Here is a 20,566-nt window from a genome sequence, read left to right as displayed (position 1 = left end):
TAAGACACATTAAAGCATTAATCTGAACTCAGAAAGTCTAGTACCTGTAATAACGTACAGTCATTCTAAAATAGCCCAAACAACCCCTACTACATTACATTCCACTGTGAGTTTACCACACACAAAGGAAGAGTGCAGAAATATACAACAACTGCTTTACATTAATATTAGATTAAACATGAGTAATTAGTACAGCCGACTGAGGGATTAGTGACACTATTCCTCGAATCATTTATTTCATTAGAAAATATATTTTACATAAATGTCTAAGGTATGGCCAGGAGACAAAATCTGAGCTGTAATTGGCATATAAATTAGTTAAATACCACCTGCTTCCGGACTTATTGCTATATTTTTAAGGCTAGTTTACTGACATTATACTTTAGAAACAACCACGTATAGGTAAGCACATCCAGGAGGGGAGTGCATTAGCAATTGCACCTGTGACCACAAAAAGAGTACCTATATGAAACATATAAACCATACTGGCTCCCATTCCAAAGACATTTTAAAACAGCAGTAAACAGGTATACAGGTGTAACACCCAGCACTGAAATGACACGTAAACATCAAGAAAAAAGAAAGCAAGATAGATATGCATTAGTCCTTGATCAATAAATAATAACCATTTAGAATGTTTTTGTTTTGCAGAATTGTGTGAGCTGTTCTTTGTTATTATCTTTGAAATCGCAGACCTTCCTACAACAGACATACCAAGTCCACATTTTGAATCTGATACCACGTTGTATGAGAAGCTGAATGTCTGATGCCGTATTAAATCAATTCCATTCTTAAGATAGGCAAGCAATTATTTTGATATTAAAGCCTTTTCAAGATATCAGATTTTGTTTCCTGGTTACAAGAAGGACATTAAAAAACATGCTGCACAGAGAAGTTTCACATAACTTTTTATAGGAGATGTCATTTTGTAAAGGTATATAATACTTTGTCTTCTGTATCTGTAACACAAATAGGTCATGCCTTAGCTGGACCAGCTCATTGAGTAAACATTTCTTGAATTGCTTCTTCCATTTTTTAATTGGCAGTCTTTACCAAGGCCCCTAATAATGTGGTTGTCTCTCCTTGATCTGCCTTCCAGGAATCGAAATCTCTTTATAATATTTAGCGAAATTATTTACTCAGCTCACTTTTCAAAGTATAGTGTTATGATGGTCTTCTAAAGCTGATATTCTTTTTTCAAATTCTTAAAAGTGTACCTCTAAACCATGCAAGAAGAAAAAATTTAAGAGATGACATGCTGGTCCACTAACAGAAAGTACAAAGACACTGGAACATAGAGGTGATGTAATACCTTTTATTAGACCAACATAGGTTTTGTAATTACTCAAGCTTTCAGACTAACTTGAGCCCTTCATTGGAAGTTAATACATTCTTGATATCAGATACAGTGCTTAGATATCCACTTGAGCCTAGAAAGAGAAGTACATAATTTCTTTCTTCTTGGCTTAAAAAAAGGACACTGAAAAATGCCAGGATGGAAAGAAAATGTGCAGCTTAGATGCTTAGTATGACAGTTGCATCTCAGAGGAGACAGACAAAGCATGTATGTGTGCGTGCATGCGTGTGTGCGTGCGTGTGTCTGTGCATGTGTATGCATGTGTGTGTGCGCATGTGTGTGTGTGTGTGTGTGTGTGTGTGTGTGTGTGTGTGTGTGTGTTTGTGTGTGTATGTATTATTTACAAAGAATCCCTTCAGGAATATCAAAAATTCTTGTATGCAGAGTAATTCTGCAGTAGGCCTTTGAGAAACTGTGGAACTACACAATATATGCAATTTATGCAATGAAGGATTTCTTACAGGAAGAATTCACTAGAAAAGATATCTGCTAAGCCAGAGCCTGTCTTTCTGCAAAAAATAAACATGACCTAATAAGGCTGTTAGAATTTCTTTGCCCCAAAAGAAGAAACTATGCATCCTTCAACATGCCATTTTGTCAAACAAACAAGAGGTAGCTAACAGCCTTACATGACTAGAATCCATAACAGCAGGGCAGTTTTCTGTCATTAACCTTCCCAACCAGTGATGTAGCTAAGCATACTATTTGTACTCGACTGAGTACATTTTTTTTCTGAGCATCACATCAACATGGCTTTATTTTTAGGTGATATTATGTCTACAATTGTCTAAATGAATGCCTTTAACAACAGATGCAATATTGCTAATCTAAAAACAATATCTTTAATAGTTTTAGGGGGACAGCTGAAAATGTTACTTACATTTATTAAGTGCTTGGGGGCAGCATTTTGAGAGATGTCTCCATTTTTATGTGATAGGTGTCCAAGGGGGGGGGGGGGTTTAGCACTAAGAGATTGTGAGTACAAAATGAAATATGCTTGCTAGACCCCTGTTCCCAAGTACATACTGGTTCCCACTGAAATATCAATCCCTTCAAGAGGCCTTATATTTTGCCTCACTAAACCACTTGACAGAATACAGTTTTGTGGAGAACTTGAATATTTTCGCAGACTGAGGCTTAGGGAATTATTTTGTGGGAATGATATTAGATCACATATAAAGCAAATCCAGAAACAGGTACTAAAAAATCTTAAATCTTCACTGCTCCAAATTAACTTAATATAAATCTGGATAGCTATAGTGACTGTTTTCCTCAAAGTGTGATTCATCAAATTATGTATTTACAGAGACAGACCCATTAAAACCTCTGAAAGAATAGCAATAAAGTCATTGAAATTCAATCCCAAGATTGTCACAAAGGATACAAAGGTTCTGCTGTGGTTATCCTTAACTCTGTTAACTCAGTCGCTGAAACTAATACACAGTTTTCTGATCACACTCACTACAGGTAGCTGACTGATGATTCAATTGAGCAGTACACAGAAGAGCTAAGGAACCTTATTAACTCCTTACCGGATAACTTCCAGGACAAACAAACTTCAGGGACAGGTCAGGGTAGCAACTCAAGTTGGCTGTTATAACAGATTTTGGTTAGATTTTTCAACATTTAACTGTCTTACCAGTCATAGGATGTTGCACTATTTTTTCATGTCCTTAGCTGTGAAAACAGTTGTTGAATCCTTGTATCTGCTTTATATCAAGTTAGCTGTTACAACAGCTGCTGGAGCCTTGTACTGGTTTTAAACATGCATAGCAGCTAAAACAGCTGCTGCATCTTTTAACAGTTCTTGTTTTTCTAAGCAGATGAGAGTTATTATTTTATTGTTTCTCAGAAGTATGCAGTAGAATAAAATTTTCCTACCCTTTTAGTCTTTGATTAAAGTAGTTTTGTTTGAAGGATGAAATGTTTTATCAGTTGACTTAATCAGATCTAACAAGAAATTGTCATTGCTGCTTAATTTATGCGCACATTATCCTCGTGAGAAGATTGGAGCAAGCCTTGGAGCAATCTAAAGATGCAAGTGGTCACCTAATTTTTTGGAAGTGGCCAATTCCTGAACGCAAATATTAGCCAATGAGATTACATAATTAGCCATCCAAATTAGCATATGTACCTATGTTAGTGTTTGGCTTCAGGCTACCTTAAATAAAAATATCAGCCAATTAGATTGGCATGCAAATCTGTGGTGGTGTTTGGTTTCAGATTCCCACTAGCTATGTTTCTAAGTAATCCCATCCATCTCTTAAAGTCATTTGATATGACCAGGACAAACTAACTGACTTCATTCCAAGTCAAGCTAGGCCAGGAGTTTTCTACATGCTACAAAAAAATCCAGAAACCAAGAAACCTAGAAGGACCAAATTAGTATCAAGCAAAGGAGCTCTTCCAGAAGGGATCTGTGGGTTTGTGGAGAAAATTCTGAAACTACTATTCAATGAAATGGACAGGAATATTCAAAACATCCACCACCCATTCTCTCCACATTCTGTCACTTTGTTGTGATCTACTGCCTAACACTGTTTTAGCCACAATGGATGCTGCAACACTTTACACAAACATCCCTCAAAACAATAGTTTTGCTGTCCATCTCAGTTACTTACAAGAGAAAACAGATCATCACAACATTACTCAAGACACAGTGGAGCAACTTAGTTAATTTAATGGAAAACATTATGTCCAGACTGTGGGCACTGCAGGGGGCACCAGACTAGCTCCACAATTTGCAAACCTTTTCATGACAAACCTAGAAGATGAATTCCTCTCTCATTTTCATTTTATTAACAATGTATTCATAGTCTGAACACAATCTTGACTCCCTCAAGGAATTCCACCAAGGACTCGACAAAATCTACTTGTCTTTTAAACACTGCCTGGAGTACTCTACTTAAGATATTAAGGTTATTGTATAGAATGGGGCATTACAGACATGTCTTTGACAACCATCTTCCAAGCAGAGAGATGTATCTGCACAGATGCAGTAATCATCCCAATCTCAAAAGAAGTCATCTATTTATAATCAATCACTTCAATATCATTGCATTTGTTCTAGTGAGGCAGAGAGACACAGCTGACACACAACTGAAAGATGCCATGCTTGCTCAAGACAGGGAGTTTGATAGTGCAGTAGATAGAAGACTACAGCTACAATGAGGACAGCTGCTCCCATATAAAGAGAGGAACCCCCATGACAGAGTTCCATTAGTGACAACATATCAGCCAGAACTTAAAAAGAACTCTGCAAAATTGTATGGGACCTCCAACCAATACTCAGTCAGCATGACAAGATGAGAAACATTTTTAAGCACTCCCACTGTTGTCATTTAAGCAATCACCAAATCTATTGTGAGAAGCATACTTAGACCAGAACAAAATACAATCCAAAACTGCATAAAAATCTGCAAGCATCCAAAATGTATACTATGTCACATGATTTGTACATCTTCCAACAGAACAGCTTCACATAAAAGAAATTTCAAAATACAAGGTTTCTTTACATGCAGTTCTAAAAGTGTGGGTTATCTAATGCACTGTAGGACATGTCCAGAGACAGGTTATACAGGAGAAACAGGGCAGACACTCAGAACTAGGATGAATGCCCATAGATGCACAGTTACATGAAAAAATGATTAACGAGCCAGTTGCAGCACATTTTTGCTAGTCTGATCATTCTGTATCAGATATGTCAGTTAGGGTTCTTCAGGGACATTTCTATAAGCCTTTGGAAGAAAGAAAATGGAGGTAAAACTAATTCTGATGTTCAGTATGACTGTCAGTAGTTTGAAGCTGCGTATTAGTTTTATGAGACACTATAGCACTTAATATTTCTACCTGAGTATTAGCAGTGGACACAAACGGTATACTGAAGAGCAACACATTTTTTTTATTCTGATAATGCACGATTGTATGATGAATTTACGCTGTATTCAAATGGATTACTATCTCAGAATGTTAACAGTTTGGTGTTTGCGTTTTGGCACCTGTCCCTCATAATATCTTTGATTTTCTGGCAAGTCACTGAGAATTACAGTCAGGCAATAATGTCAGGCATTAGAGTTCATGCTTCTCATTGTTCAGGAAATACATATTGATGCAAAACATGTTTTTCTATTAATATTTTAACTGAATTACAACAATATTTAAAAAATGCCTTTGGTCTGAGCCCTTGTTTCTCCATTATTTTTGTATTTCTCCATAATTCTTAAGCAGAACATTGACAGGTATTCTGCTGTGTGTTTGACAGTGGCAGAGCTAAGTGCTTTATCAGCTTTCAAAGCCAGTGAAATACTGTGTGCTTCTACACTTACTTTTTTTTTTTCTGTAACTGGTAGTATATATAGTATATAAAGTGCTATACCATACAAAGAATTATGACCAGGTCTCCTATCATAACTATTATTAAATGTTCTTAATAAGGATGCCACTATTAATCTCTCAAGCTTTGCTCACAAAGTAAATTTCTTGGCATGCATGTCTTGAACACATAATAAGTGGATTATGATAGTAGACCTGATCACAATCTTTTATGATTTTACCACGTTAACAGACCTTGTTTTACATAATCCTGGTAACCTAGACTGCCAGGTACATTTAATAGTAATATACTTGTAATTATAATTTTTATTTTTTCATTGTACGCGTTTAAATAATTCATGATTAAATGCTTATCTAATCATTTTCTGAAACAAGTAAAGCAATGTACGTTTAAGATGCTAGAGGCTCCAGAAATATAGGGCATGGTTTTATGACATCACTGGCATGCTTTAAGCTTTTGATTGACAAAAGCCATCTTTAGCATTGGCTAAAATATGCTTGTACCATCTAAGACAAACTGTAGACATTATGATAAACATAGCAGCTATGTAAGAAATGGTACAGTGCAGAACTTTTATATCTGATTGAAAGTTCACCAAACTGTAGGTAGTATAAAGGAAGGGGCACATAATTCAGCTTCTGTGTTAAACTCCACGACAGCAGAATTACATAACTCTAGCAATCATGAATGAGCATGAGCTGAGTGACTAAAGCTTTAGTATAGGCATTATTGTGAGTCATTTCAATTATTCAGTAATGCTCATATCAATAAAACAAAAGTTGCCTTACTAAACAACTGCTTTCAGTAATTAAACCGGAAAAGTGCTGCAATGTAGCCTCCCCCTCTTCAAGGCTCTAATCTCTCCATCCCCTACTTTATATAACCAGTCCCAAGGTCAGTGCATGTTTGGATGAAAAGGACAGCTTCTCCCACTGTGTTAGCTTTGGAGTACTGAGACAATCACCCATCTCCTCCCTATCTCTCTCTCTCTCTCTCTTGCTGTTTTTACTTTACAGACATCAGCAGCTGCACACACACACACACACACACACACACACACACACACACACACACACACACAAACATAAATACAGGAATACTTTCCTTTTCTACAGTTTGCAAACTGGGTCCTGTGGTTAGTGAAATTAATCATTAACTGTGAAGGCTATTTGCGGTAAAACTGGATTATTAAATTGAGATTCAGACTATCTGACTACCCATAGACACATCTTAAATTAGCATGTTCTTTCAGAAAGGATTTGATATTTTGCCACAACCTTATGATAAATGTCAGTTTTTATAAATATCTTTCTTTCTGTAACTGGTCCTGGTCACCTTAAACATAAATGCGTATATGTTTCAGTGGGTCTTGCCAATCATTAGTAATGTTGTTGCCTCACAGCAAGACATTGTCACGTTCGATTCTCAGCTAGAGCGTCTTCTGTGTGGAGGCATGCGTGAATGGGTGTGCCTTCATTGAAGGTTGTGCGTCAGGGCTGGTAACTCGGCACGTAAAAATCCACTACCAAACATTAGCGGACCGGAATTCCGCTATGGCGACCCCTAACAGGGATAAGCCGAAAAGACACAACATGGAGGAAGGCTAACACAGCATCACGTGCACTAGTGATTTTTTTTTTATTATTCAGGCTGTACTGTGCTTATGCAAGCAAGCATTATAAGTAACTGTTGCTGAATATGACCAGGTACTGCAGATTCATTGTGGTTTCAAATGGTCTTCCCAAGAATAGTGATTATTTTGCTGTGACTGCACATATACTGTGATTAGAAAACTGGAATAGACATTTGTCCTTTATTAGCATTTTATATGGGCTGCAAGCCCTTCCACACCCCCATGTGGGTTGAGTTATGTGACCTCATACTCCCTAATGTTTAATATAATCACTTTAGAGGTTGGAATTGCTTGAAGAAAGGGTCTACTATACCATTAGCTTGCGCACACTTCCCTGCTGCCACTCACTCATGTTGGCAAGTGTACTAACTCCCACCATCCCAGTTCCTGTGCACTAACACGAAGCTAACTATCCCTCCCAGAATCCTGACCTAATCCTAAAAACAACTCTCAATCACTCCCTAAACCTAAAATATACTTCTCCCCCTAATCCTAATCTCCATAATCTGAAAATCCCCCTTCACTTCCCTAATCCTAACTCTGCACTAACTCCTAAGCACTTCCTAAACATAAAATCTCTCTCTCCTCCCTAGCTGTAAGCCTGCGTTAACTCTCAATCACTCCCTAAACTCAAAATTTCCCTCCCCATTTTCCTTCCCCACCTACCAGTTCTGCTATGAGACCTTGATGATGTTTGACCACTGTGGCAGCTGCACCCCTGAAATCATATTCAAGTCTGAGAAGCTGTTCGTCAGAAAGGAGGATGGGGAAACAGCTACTCTAACCCCTGGCTGCGAGGTCGTGGAATTCGAGCAGCTGGGACTTCAGTGGTTGTAAGGATCACTTGCAGAAAAAGGCAAACCTTGTTTTTTTTATTTTCGCACAGAAAAACAAGCATTTAGTTTTCTGTATTCTCTGGTAAATTTTGAGAAAGCACTTTTTTTCAAATCCCACAATTTGAATTTGACTGAGTCCAGCATTTTAATTTTGCAGAAAACACGACTCCCATAGCATTTACAGGGAACTTTCCCATCCATTGACAAGTTCAGCTAGACAAACATTTAAATAAAACAAATGAATGTGAGTTGAAAATGTTATATCTAATTCATTTTATGTGGGATATATTTACTGCAGAAAAGTAACATCAATCAGTGCTAATTGCACAAATCCCAAAACTGCTGAAACATTACTTATATAGCACTTTGTTACCGTAGGAGTTCATCAGTGTCTGATATCATTATTAACATTATGAAGGTCTGATAATTAGGGCTGTCTGCATGAGGGTATGTTTCGTCACTCTTTTGCTGTCAAACTTGTGGTCTTTCATTCCACAGTAGCGTAAGTGTGAGCCTTCTTTTTTAAAATGCTATTTCTCTGGGCTCATTCTAAAAGTTGCAAATGTAAAATGCAGCCATTCAGAAGGAGAATTGCTTTGTTAAAAGTCATTATTCATTGCATGTTCCCTACATCAACTGGTTGGTTAAGTGGTTGGGGGGACAGCTCAAAGAAAAATACATTTTCTTGTGAGATCCAGAAAAATAATGACATTGTCACTAGACTGAAAACAGTGGCATACTAGAATGACATGACCGGCAATCCAACGTATAAACACACATCTGTTAGTAAATATTAATCTTCCTACTGAATGGTTCCTTTTGTCATTGTGTATCTCTAATTTGGCCTGTTTTGTCCTATGAAAACATGAACATTTTGAAACTTCCTGATATTAGAAAAGAAAAAATATTTCTAGCATTCCTGCTTCTGCTGGAAAAAATTACAGTAATTTAAATGAAAGTCTTGGTATGATGTGAAACAACTGAAGCAGTGGACATTCTACACCATTTATCCTTTATTTTGGTAATAAAGTGAAAATAAATATTTGGTATTTGTTGAAATCATTTACCCTAAAAATCTTGCATTTTAATAAGAAATGCCATACTGTGGGCATCTGCCTCCCATCCATGTGAAGCTGAGTTCATCTAGTATCCAATTTAAGTGCAACTTAGACCAGTGGATGGGGCACAGGAAATTTACACCAGCCCTGTCAACCATGTCCCTTATGGACTAAGGCAGCTTATAAATGCCTGGCCGTCAATGTCCTATTTAAATACAGGATGTCATTATTCTTTATTCATTATTATACAGAAAACTTGAACAGGCTTAGAAAGGCCCCTGGGTCATTAGCCTACTAACAATCCATGAATCTATGAGTATACAGCAAGCACAGTTTGTACAAAGTAGGAAATACTCTAATGATCATATAATATAAGCCTGAGCATTAAAAGTACTCTCCAGGAAAGTATACTACAAGAAACCTTAATCCTAACACAAAATGTTGTTTGTGTGCAATATGCAGGGTAAATATAAATGTATGCTTACAATATATAGACAGAAAGACAGAGGGGCTGAGAGAGACAGACAGATAGGGAGAGAGACAGAGAGAGACCTGAAAGTCTGTATCACACACACACACGCACACACGCACACACACACACACACACACACACACACACACACACACACACACACACACACACACACACACACACACACACACACACACACACACACACACACACACACACACACATATCTGTTACATACTTCAGCTTTTTCCACACTACCAATGACTTTCCAGTAAAAAAATATAGTAAATATAGACAATGGAGTTTTAGAAACGTAACTTCTTTTAATTACATTCCCTACATAATATGTTTGTTATATAGTGAATGTTTTAAGGGATTATCTGTGAAATAAGTATAGAACTCCTGTGACTATATATTTTGCTATAGATTTGTTTTTCATTTTTTCAGAAGAATCAGTTGCACGTGAAGAGGACTAGTGTATACTGATTTTAAAGAGAATAGCTTTTAAAAAAAATATATGTATTAAAGTATAAAAAAAACTACAAAATGCAACACTGCATTTTAGTACAAGAGGTATGCAGGAAAGCAATAACAGCACTGAGAAGACTAGGAGAAAAGATTTTTTTTAAATAAAAAAATGAAGTATTTCCATTATAATTTTGCATTTAATTCTAAGGTCACATAATCAAATTGGAAATGAATATTTACCTGCATGGATATGAGAGCAATTAATATGTATTTTTAAAATTTCACTGATAAAATTAAAAAAAAAAATCCAAGAGAAAAATGTTTGCAGAGTTTCATTGGTTTAAGCCACAAACATACAATCATGTATTCATTTAAACTTATTTCCTTTCTTAGTCAACAACCATACACAGTGCGTTACCATAGAAGGGGGTGAGTTAAAACCTATCTTGTTTCCCAGTTGCTTCAGCTAATGGCACTGCAAAGACATTTATAACTGTGCAGATAAAAACAAAACCGGAGTCCCAGACAAAGGATAAGGCTCACAGCTATAGAACAAAATATCCAAGTGAAAAAGCTGAGCCAAACCACCACGGCTGTAGCAAACACAACTTTATCACAAAAAGTACTGGAAATGAGTAAGCGCTTTCACGATCACACTGACCACTTCATCAGACTGATGTTACTAACTTTTTCATCGTGTATTTGAATGGTGTTTTTAAGCTCACTTACTGTAGGTGTTAACTAACACTATATATGTCAGCTGATGTAACAGCTTGTTTTCATTTTATGTGTATCATGTGAGGGTGAAATGGTACTTCACTACAACCTTTATGACTACACTCTTTAATGCTCTTTTTATTTCTTTACAGTAGTATCATACCATCCTTCTGGTGTTAATCCAATGTTAATGATCTTCTGCTCCCTGCTTTTGGAAGGAAGTTTCTCTGGCTCAGTCACTCTCAGTGTTGTACATAGCTTTATTTCTTCTGATACTAGGTGGAAGTGGGCAGCATGAAATGAGTTTGTTTCCAAACAGATCCTTCTGACCTTCAGCAATATATAATGTATATTCCTTTCAGTATCTTACATAGGATTCATTGGAGTTTCAAGGCTGAGTGCAATGGGCATGTCCACCTTGTTGGTACCATTTGTCATGTTATTTCTTCTTTCACCAAGATGGAGAAGCCAATTAGTCCTTGGGTAAATTTGAGAATACCCTTCCTGTTGTCCAGATTAAGTATGAAGGAAGATATTGAATTGTGTTGCTTCACCTGCAGAGAAGTTTATTCCTGAGAAGAGGAAGGCATTGCATGATAAATTTATCTTTCTATAATCCAGTCCATCTACTTCAGTGTTAGTGGAAAGCCCCTAGCTGCAAGTCCTGGGGGGATTCATGATAGAAAACCAAGAAGAAGGACCATTCCAAAGGTCTACCTAGAGCTAGAGGTTACAACCAGCTTGTAGTTTCTTGCAAAAGTCTGCAGTGAAGCCCATACCATTATAGCACAAATGTCATAAAGACATATGTACTTGAATTAAGCAACTGAAGTTAAAATAGCCTTTGTGGTGTAAGCTATTGCTTTGCATAACAGGACTTGGATTTTGTTGTAATTATGGTAAGAAATGGCAATGCCTTCCAAAAGTCACCTGAATATGCTTCAGAAAAAGCTGTTTAAATGAGTTTCACATATTCTAGCTTTGTAAGTTTTACAAGAATTATAGTAGCATCACTTACTAGTCCCATAACCCCCTGTGTTTTAACTCCATCAGTTAGCATGGATAAAAAGGTCCTTTTTATGGAACCAGAAGTATATTTTAATGTATTTGTTACTCAGCAACAACATGACACAGCCTTTTACTTGGATGTCACATAAGTAGTTAATCAATGTAGAAAAAGTTCTGCACACAGTGTTTACAAAGTATGAATTTTAGCTTAAGTATGATATAACTTTCTTGAACCATACACCTACCTTACTGCTCGTTTCCTATGAGACTGCTATTACATAGTCCTTCCATAACTGTCCAGAGCTGTTCTTGAGGAAGGAATCTGTGGCACAAATGTGTACATGTATTATATGTGAACATCACTTGAGCTGGTAGGTGACCGTATTACATATATTTTCTCTAGACTAAGATGGAATATTTACAGAAAATAACCGGCACTGAATTACAGTAAAATGCAATTAAATACAAAAGTAAAATACTTATATACTACTACTACTGTCCACATTGTCTGATCATGCGTAAAAAAGGAAGTTTAATTCTCCCAAGAATAAAGTACTTACAAATAAGGACTGAAGATAGAGAGAGGAATTCTGACTTCAGATGCAGTAATCGTTGACAAAAAAGATGAGTAACCTATTGAACTCTCTTTCGCCTACTATATATAAGAAATGAGGAGGAAAATTTTGTTTTTCCTTAGTATTTACAGACTTTATGTCATGCATGTGGGTGTGCAGGGAAAACAAGTAATGTAATCTGATAACCTTCTAAAACTCCTAGCACAGGAAAATAAGGTCTGTTCAGTACAGCTGACAGATACAAATTTCACAGCAAGAGAGATAAGTATCACCTTAGAGCTATTGTTTCCATTACAGATACTCAAGGAAATGAAGTTAAGGTATCTTATTTTGAATGTTTTATGCTGAAACTGTATTTCTAGCAAAGGACGTAAGAACAGCCTGACAGATCATCAATTGACTTTTTTATTGTTTTGAACCACGTACGAAGGCCAAGCCATATTCAGCCACTACTAGGTATACAAAAGAAACAAAAAATAGGACACACCTTATTGTAATAAATAAATACAATCTGGTACTATGAAATATCAAACAAGAAAATACACAACAGTCAAGAGGGTATTTATCAAGTCTAGTGCTAGAAATTGTTCAAAATAATCAGTTCATTTGTACGTATTCATTCACTGCCCAGCAGCCCTACCTTTTACTTCAGGTTTCTGAGGCTATGATAACTGCATTTTATTATAGTTATCAGACGCTTGACTTGATAGAATCAATGTAAAAACAATAATGAGAGGAGTGGTGAGCTTTCCATACCCATGCCTAGAAACTGTCATAAGAGTATAGTACCTATTCAAACAGTCTCTAAGAACTGGTGCTTGTATCATAAATGGTGCATTACAGATTCCCTAAACCTGCTGATAAAATGCAACCAAATGGAAGGCTTTATAACAAATGGTTCTGTGGGGAGCTCTCCCCGGCACCACATGGGGGCAAGCCTCATATACTCCTAAACGTATTGACCTTGTAATGCCTATTATCGTGATGATTATCACGACCATTTTACCTGGGCTGTGTCTGCAGATGGTCTGTTGTGATCAATGTACTACCCCGATAAATAAAGTAAATAAATAAATACATGGAATAGTTCTGGATACCTGCAGGAAAGACAAATAATATCATAATTTGAAGAGTAGCTGAACAGAGAAAACAGAAATATTACTCTATCAGAATTCTCAGCCCACTGGCAAAGATCCTGACGCCAGTAGTACTTGACTATCTCTGAGCCTTTCTTCCTACTAAATTATGTTAACTCACATGAATTTTAGAACAACATGTAGTACCCAAACAGCTGCTACAAAGCCGAATGACAGCATAGCTATTAATTTACATAAACTCATACAAACTACAATTTTCTTAGATTTTTCCAAAGTCTTCAATTTTGTTGACAATTTTATCTTGCTCCAATGGTGAACAGATGAAAGATGTAAGCCCATATCACTAAATGGCTACTTGTCAGGAAGAAGTCAAGCTGTAGAATAGACTAACAGTCTCTCCAGTCTTACAAAGCAGTTTCCCAGGGACTTATCCTTGGACTTCTCCCATTCTTAATTTATACCAATAAAATGTTTCTCTATAGAATGATGACTGAGCACTTGCAATATTCAGATGAATTTATGCTTGTTCACAGTGCAGTTATACAAAGTACATTGATAAGCAAGTTGCAGTTAGGCTCTGATGTCATTATGACATGGATAATCAATAAGAGACTCATTCTGGATAAAAAGAAAGCAAAAATAATTTGTTTTGTAAGTAAGGACACTTATTTACTGCAGCTGCAAACACAGGTAGTACAAATATAGGAAACTTTGGCCCATAGAACAAGTCATAACCTGTAAATGCTTAGGAATTCATATAGAAAAGGACTCATTATTTAAGAAGCATGGAGGATCCAAGCTATGTAGGAACACAGAACAATACTAGGCAAGGGATCATGGGACAGGAAGATGCCTAGCCATGTACACCTTTAAGTAGGAACAATACCACGCAAGGGATCACAGGACAGGAAGATGCCTAGCTATGTACACCTTTAAGTAGGAACAATACCAGGCAAGAGATCATGGGACAGGAAGATGCCTAGCCATGTACACTTTTAAGTAGACACACTTTGCAGGCACTTAATAGTGCTCATCTCCCAGCTTGAGCATAACCATACAAGATAACTTTGGGGTAAGTTTGGATCTATGCATACTGTCCTCAGGACTAGCCTTAAAGATAGCCAAAGTACTATGGACCTTAATCTTTAGGGGTCACATTCTAATGCTTAAGAATATATTGAGTTAGGAGGCTATCCCTCTAGAAAACTGTGTTTATTTTTATTGTAGATTTATATCTGTAGTTCTGGAGTTTGAAATACACTTTTTTTTTTTCAATATTATAGGAGGTCAGATAGGATTGATCCTTTCATGGTTCAGAAAGGAAAACATGGGTCACCTCAGAGCAGTCGGTAGGACATTGAGTATAAGGAGAATCATGCTAATCTTTCAGGATAGCTGAAGGATTTTCTTTCATTTTCTTTGTTAAAAAGCTTTGGAACCTTTTCCAGCTGAGTGATATGTTTGGATCTGAAAATACCAAAAGGGATGTCATGTTTGATGATCATGGGGATGTTAAGAGAAGAATACAGCAGTATGCTGATTTCCTTGGATCTTGAGGATATTCCCATGGAAATTAACTAAGCCAAATAGAAGATTTCCTGACTATGGTGGAACTGAGAGGGCTATCCACATAACTAACACTGCCTGTTCAAAGAGAGTACTATCTGTAACATATGAGATGTGAATAGCTTTTCTGCTGAAGCTGCTATGCTGCACTTTTTTACATTTAGTTTAAAACTAGTTTTGATTCGTAGGGTATGTACCTATTTTAGCCCTTGCTGTAACTGTTTAACTTCAGTGTATGATAATAATGCCCAGCTTGCAGTCAGCATCAAATCTGTTCAACCCCTCTCCATGGGGGTCTGTGTTTGACTATCAAAAAAAATATCCACAGACAGCTAAATAGTGAAATTAAAACATCAAAACGTAACATTACTGAATGTGAATAACATCAGAAAATCATTCATTGAATAGCCATAGTTGGCCAACATCAAGATTGCAACCAACCAAGGTGGGAGTTTCACTTCCCACACCCCCCCCAACTATATATATACCAATTCCGAGATTGCACTACAGTGGGGAAAAGGGGAAATTTAAAAGGTTTCCTTCACTTACCTTATGCATTACATTACTTCCTGGTTGTTGGCTGACTATGGCCATTCAATTAATGATTTTTCAAAATTATCCGTGTTTGGTAATGTTATGTTCCGATGTTTTACATTCGATACTTAGCCGTTCATGGCATGGATATTTTTTTTTGGTAGCCAAACATAGATCCCTCCCATGGAATTGACTTGGGTGACTGAAAAATAAATGCTGCTGATGAGAGGACTGTTATGTTCAGAGAGGGTACCAGCAATTTTCACAACATGGGATCTGTTGGCTATCCAGCTTAAAATCCAAAGGACAGCATAACAGTTTACATTAAGTTTGTTGAATTTCTTAATATTACCAACATAGAAGATAGTGTCAAAAGCCATGGCCATGTTGAGATAAGTATGCACTAAGTGACTACTGTCCACATCCTGAGTAACTTTTTCAAAGAAGCTTACTAGGTTCAAGAGACAGGACCTGCCCATTATAAAACTGAACTGACTGGGTTCTAGCTCAGATAAGTTACATATACAGAATTACAAAGTCCTCCTATGACACACTGGGACAGCCTTGTGTAAGGCAGTCACAGTGGCTGTTTTCCAGGCATTAGACACAAACCTTGTACATAGACTGAGGTTGGACTGTTTAAGTAGAGGCTTGGATAGTGCATACTTAGCGATGGAAAATATGCAGCCTTCTGTGATGTATGGTCTCATGGAAATATTGCTTTTTAGTCTTTGATATAGATTCTGATACTTCTTCCAAACCAATTTCAGGGAAACTAAAGTTTCACAAATAGTTGGGCAACAATGTGAATAAGTGGGGTAAAGTTAGAAAATTTTTTTTTCTGCTGCTATATTCATTATATCCTTGGGATTAAAATGCATTACTGAGCATTATTCCCTAATTTCCTGACATAAGTAAGGAAAGAATTGTAGTTTCTTATGGTATCTGTAGTGACCTCAAGTTCATACTCTGCTTTACATTTTCTAATAGTGCTCTTAATTACTTGCTGGCATGTTTAAATGTGGTCTTGAGGTAAGGTTGTGGGGATAGTTTACAACTTTTCATTATTTTTCCTTCATTGTGCAATTTATTAATACATACATTCCACTAGAGAGGGTTATTCCTGAATTCACTATTATATTTAGAATGGATGGGGACTGATATTGCTATGCAGCTGTTTAGGTGCTGGTAAAAGTCAGAAGTGAATACGTAAGCCTTCTCAGTTGGGTCCATTTGCAAAGGATGGTAGGGGATTTTGCCTAGACCTTTTACAAACTGAAGTAGTCTTGCCCTGGAGAAGTTCCCAACAATGGTCTTATTTAGTAATGCTCTGGTACCAGTAGGCCAGACAGAAAGGTGACTGTTTTCTAATTCAAATTAACCAGGGCTGAGGAGATGTGGGGTTGGGTCAGGCATGAAATAGCTGGGAAAAGACAAGAAAAAGATTATTACAGCCTCTATTGGGTAGTTTTACAATTTCCTCAAGTGCATTGGTATTAATAAAATCTAGGAAAAGCTGAGCATATCTAATTTGATTTGATATTTAACACCACAATGGTGCTAAGATCATTTCTATGATCTTTGGGGGACATTGATTGCACTCTATTGTGAGCCATGAAGTAATAGTTGGATTTGTTATGAAAGATTTGGATGTCTAGGACCTACAAATTGGTGACATGGGTAATCTGACATAAAGTGATAGTATTTCTGACAAATACAGATCCTCCTCCACACTTAACTGAGGGCATTAAAGTGTGATAAATGCTAAACCCCAGTATGGAGAGAATATTCTTATTGCATTTATACCATATTCAAACAACTAGTCAAATATGAATGCGTTTAAGCTGCTAACTTTTATTGCCACTATAATGCTGTCCAGATCTGAGTCTGAGTTTGTTATGTTGAAATATCCCATAAGGAGACTCTGCCTAAGAAGTCACTATGGAGACAGAAGAAGTTTTAGATAGTATGCAGAAACTCTGGGAATAGAAGTGTAAACCACACCTGGTGAAACAGGAAATCTGTCTACAAACTCATCCCAGGCCAATGAGTACTGGACACCAATAACTTACCAGTTTTTAAAGCTAATTATATTGTCTCAGTATCTCGGCATCATTCTAGGTGAAGGCAGGATACTATTCAAGAGTACAATCTTTTCTGCCTCTAAAATATGCATAGTAAGTTCCAACATATCTTCCTGCATGTCCTCCAGAACAGAGTGCTTCAGGTCATTCATTCTCACACAGACCAGCAGTAGTTCATAGCGGTCTTTGTCTACTTTAAGGGGGATTAAATCCCTTATGACATCACAGATCCTCATAAATTCAAAGAAAGCCAGCAGACAGAATCCTGGTGAATAAATCCATTTATTGTAGAATAAAATCCATCCAGTAAAGACAGCAAAAGCACACAGACCGGTTTTGGCTGGTTAATACACACAGCCTTTTTCAATGTAAAACAAATAAATCCAAAACTGTCATTTAAATACCCAACAAAAGTATGTGATTGGTTACGCCTAAAACTGCTCATTTAATCCTGGTGGAAATAAACCACCTAACTTAATGATCCATTTTTTCTCTTTGGAACTAAGTAGAGAATGCCAGCCAGTTTTATTTTGTTTATTACCCTTAATAATGTCAATTATGGTGAATAAAAAGTTAGCAGTTGGATGAACTACCTGATGTTTGAATAGAGCATTATGTACTCTGCCCTTCTTAATATTACTGATGTGTTCTGAGATCCTAAGTCTTAATGGTCTGGACATTTGTCCCACATAAAATGCCCCACATGTGCATGTAGCCAGGTAAATAACCCAATCTGAACTGCAATTAGCAAAAAACCTAATATCATACACTATAAGATAATTTTTGCTAGAAAATTGCTTTGTTTTGCATATTTTGTTACAGCTAACACAATGACCACAGGGGTAACAGCCTAAAGGAATACTACCTGTGAGTGTAGTCTGGATCGGTTCTAAATTGCCATGCTTATGCGTATGTTTATAATGATTAAAGCAACTACTTAAATTCCTGCCTTTTCTAAAAGAAAAAAGGCATTTGTTAGGAATAATATCAGATATTTCATGATCATATTGCAAGATGTTCCAATGCCTGTGTATACTCTGTATGAGGTTATCAGAATTCCTACCAAAAGTAGTGGTAAACCTGATTGGTTGTGAAACCATGTTGTCCTGTTCCTTGTAGGACAATAACTCATCCCTGCTCATTTTACCAACCTTATTACTGGCATCGAAAACATGGCCCATTTTGTAACCCCTACTTCTGAATCTATTGGTGAGATCTCTACTTTGTTCCTGATATGAGGACTCATTGGAACAAATCCTTTTCATTCTGATAAATTGTGACTTGGGTATATTCTTGGCAATATGTGGTGGGTGGAAACTTGAAGCATGTAGAATGGTATTATATTCTGGATGTTTTCTATAAACCTTAGTCCCTAAGGTATTATCAGGTAATCTGGTAACTAAAACATCCAAGAAAGTAATAGTATTAATATCATAATGTAATGTGAACTGAAGACCCCATTTATTATTGTTTAAATATGCCAAAAATTCAAACAATTCATCAAGTTCCCCTCTCCATACTGACCAATAGTCATCAAGGTAGCATCTCCAGATGTCCAATTGATTCAGATAAATATTATTGTGATTATTGTAAATAAGATCTTGTTCAACATGAGCCATAAATAAATCGGCATAAATGGGGGCAAATGATGACCCCGTAGCCGTTCCTTTGGTCTGCCAATAACAAGTTTCTTGATAAAAAAAGACATTGTTTGTTAATACATGAGCAGCCATATCAAGCGAAAATTCATTGTATTCAATTGAATATAAACCTGAAATATTCAGCCAGTAAGACAATGGCTCAAGACCACCAGACTGAGGAATATTGGTGTAAAGGGCACTAACATCAAAGGTACACATACGCCATTCTCGTTCAAGTTGTGTTTCCGAAATAATTTGTAAAAAATTAGTTGTGTCACGTAAACGTGAGCGTATCAAAGACAGCAAAGGTTTGATTTGTTTGGTGAGAAAAAGGGACAAAGGTTCGGTAATGTAGCCCCTACCTGACACAATGGACCTCCCTGGGGGATGAATGGGATCTTTGTGAATCTTAGGCAAAAAGTAAATGTATTGGTTCATAGGATCCTGAACCAAAAGTTGATGTATAACCTCATTATCAATGATAGACGCTTCCCTGGCATGCAACAAAAACTCCTCAATTTCTTTTTTAAACTTCATGGTGGGATTGATAACCATCTCAGCATAATATTTCCTGTCTGATAGTTGTCTTTTGGCTTCTTGATCATAGTAGAGCCAATTCAAGATCACAACAGCTCCACCCTTGTCAGCTGAAATAATGACAATATTGTGATTATTCTGTAAATCTTGTATAGCATATTTTTCTTGAATAGAAATATTATTAGATTTCAAACGAGAATCTGACCTAACATAATGTAGATCTTTGAGAATATTGTTCTGAAATTGCAAAACAACAGGATGCATAGGAGGCGAGAATTGTGATTTGTGATAAACAAATTTATCAAAAACACGATTATTGTCATTTGGACCAAAGAATAATCTTAAATTAAGCAGTCTACAAAAGGACACAACATCTTGTGCAAAAGAATCTTCAGGAACAAAAAAGCCTGGTACAAATGTTAGTCCTTTATTGAGAACACTCAGTTCAGTTGGTGTTAAAACATAGTCTGATAAATTTAAGACATTTTGATTAAATGAAACCCCTAATTCTGCACTGCCAATTTGAGCAGGCCCTGGATACTGTTTATTTGCTTTATGCTTCCTACCCCCTCTTTGGTATTTGTGCCTAAAGGGACACTTGACAAAGTTCTTTTTGGAGAAGGTGACCCTGATGCAGTCTGTGAGTCATTC

The 20,566-nt window shown here is 36.7% G+C and overlaps 1 long non-coding RNA gene across 1 annotated transcript in view; it reads right to left on the bottom strand.

Annotated features, from left to right (window-relative positions):
• The window catches only part of LOC122801885, a 37,635-nt gene extending 25,101 nt beyond the window's left edge, over window positions 1-12,534 (bottom strand). The window contains exons 1-2 of the long non-coding RNA XR_006364814.1: window positions 12,443-12,534; window positions 12,128-12,204 (exon numbers count right to left, since the gene is read on the bottom strand). This is a non-coding gene — a long non-coding RNA (uncharacterized LOC122801885). The remainder of the gene's footprint in view (window positions 1-12,127; window positions 12,205-12,442) is intronic.
• Between the last annotated feature and the right edge of the window lie 8,032 nt (window positions 12,535-20,566).

This window comes from Protopterus annectens, chromosome 5.part0 (genome assembly GCF_019279795.1).
Source record: "Protopterus annectens isolate FY-2018-M chromosome 5.part0, PAN1.0, whole genome shotgun sequence".
NCBI classification, from domain to species: domain Eukaryota; kingdom Metazoa; phylum Chordata; order Ceratodontiformes; family Protopteridae; genus Protopterus; species Protopterus annectens.
Note: the sequence above shows the minus strand (reverse complement) of the source record. Positions and strands in the feature narration are given on the sequence as shown.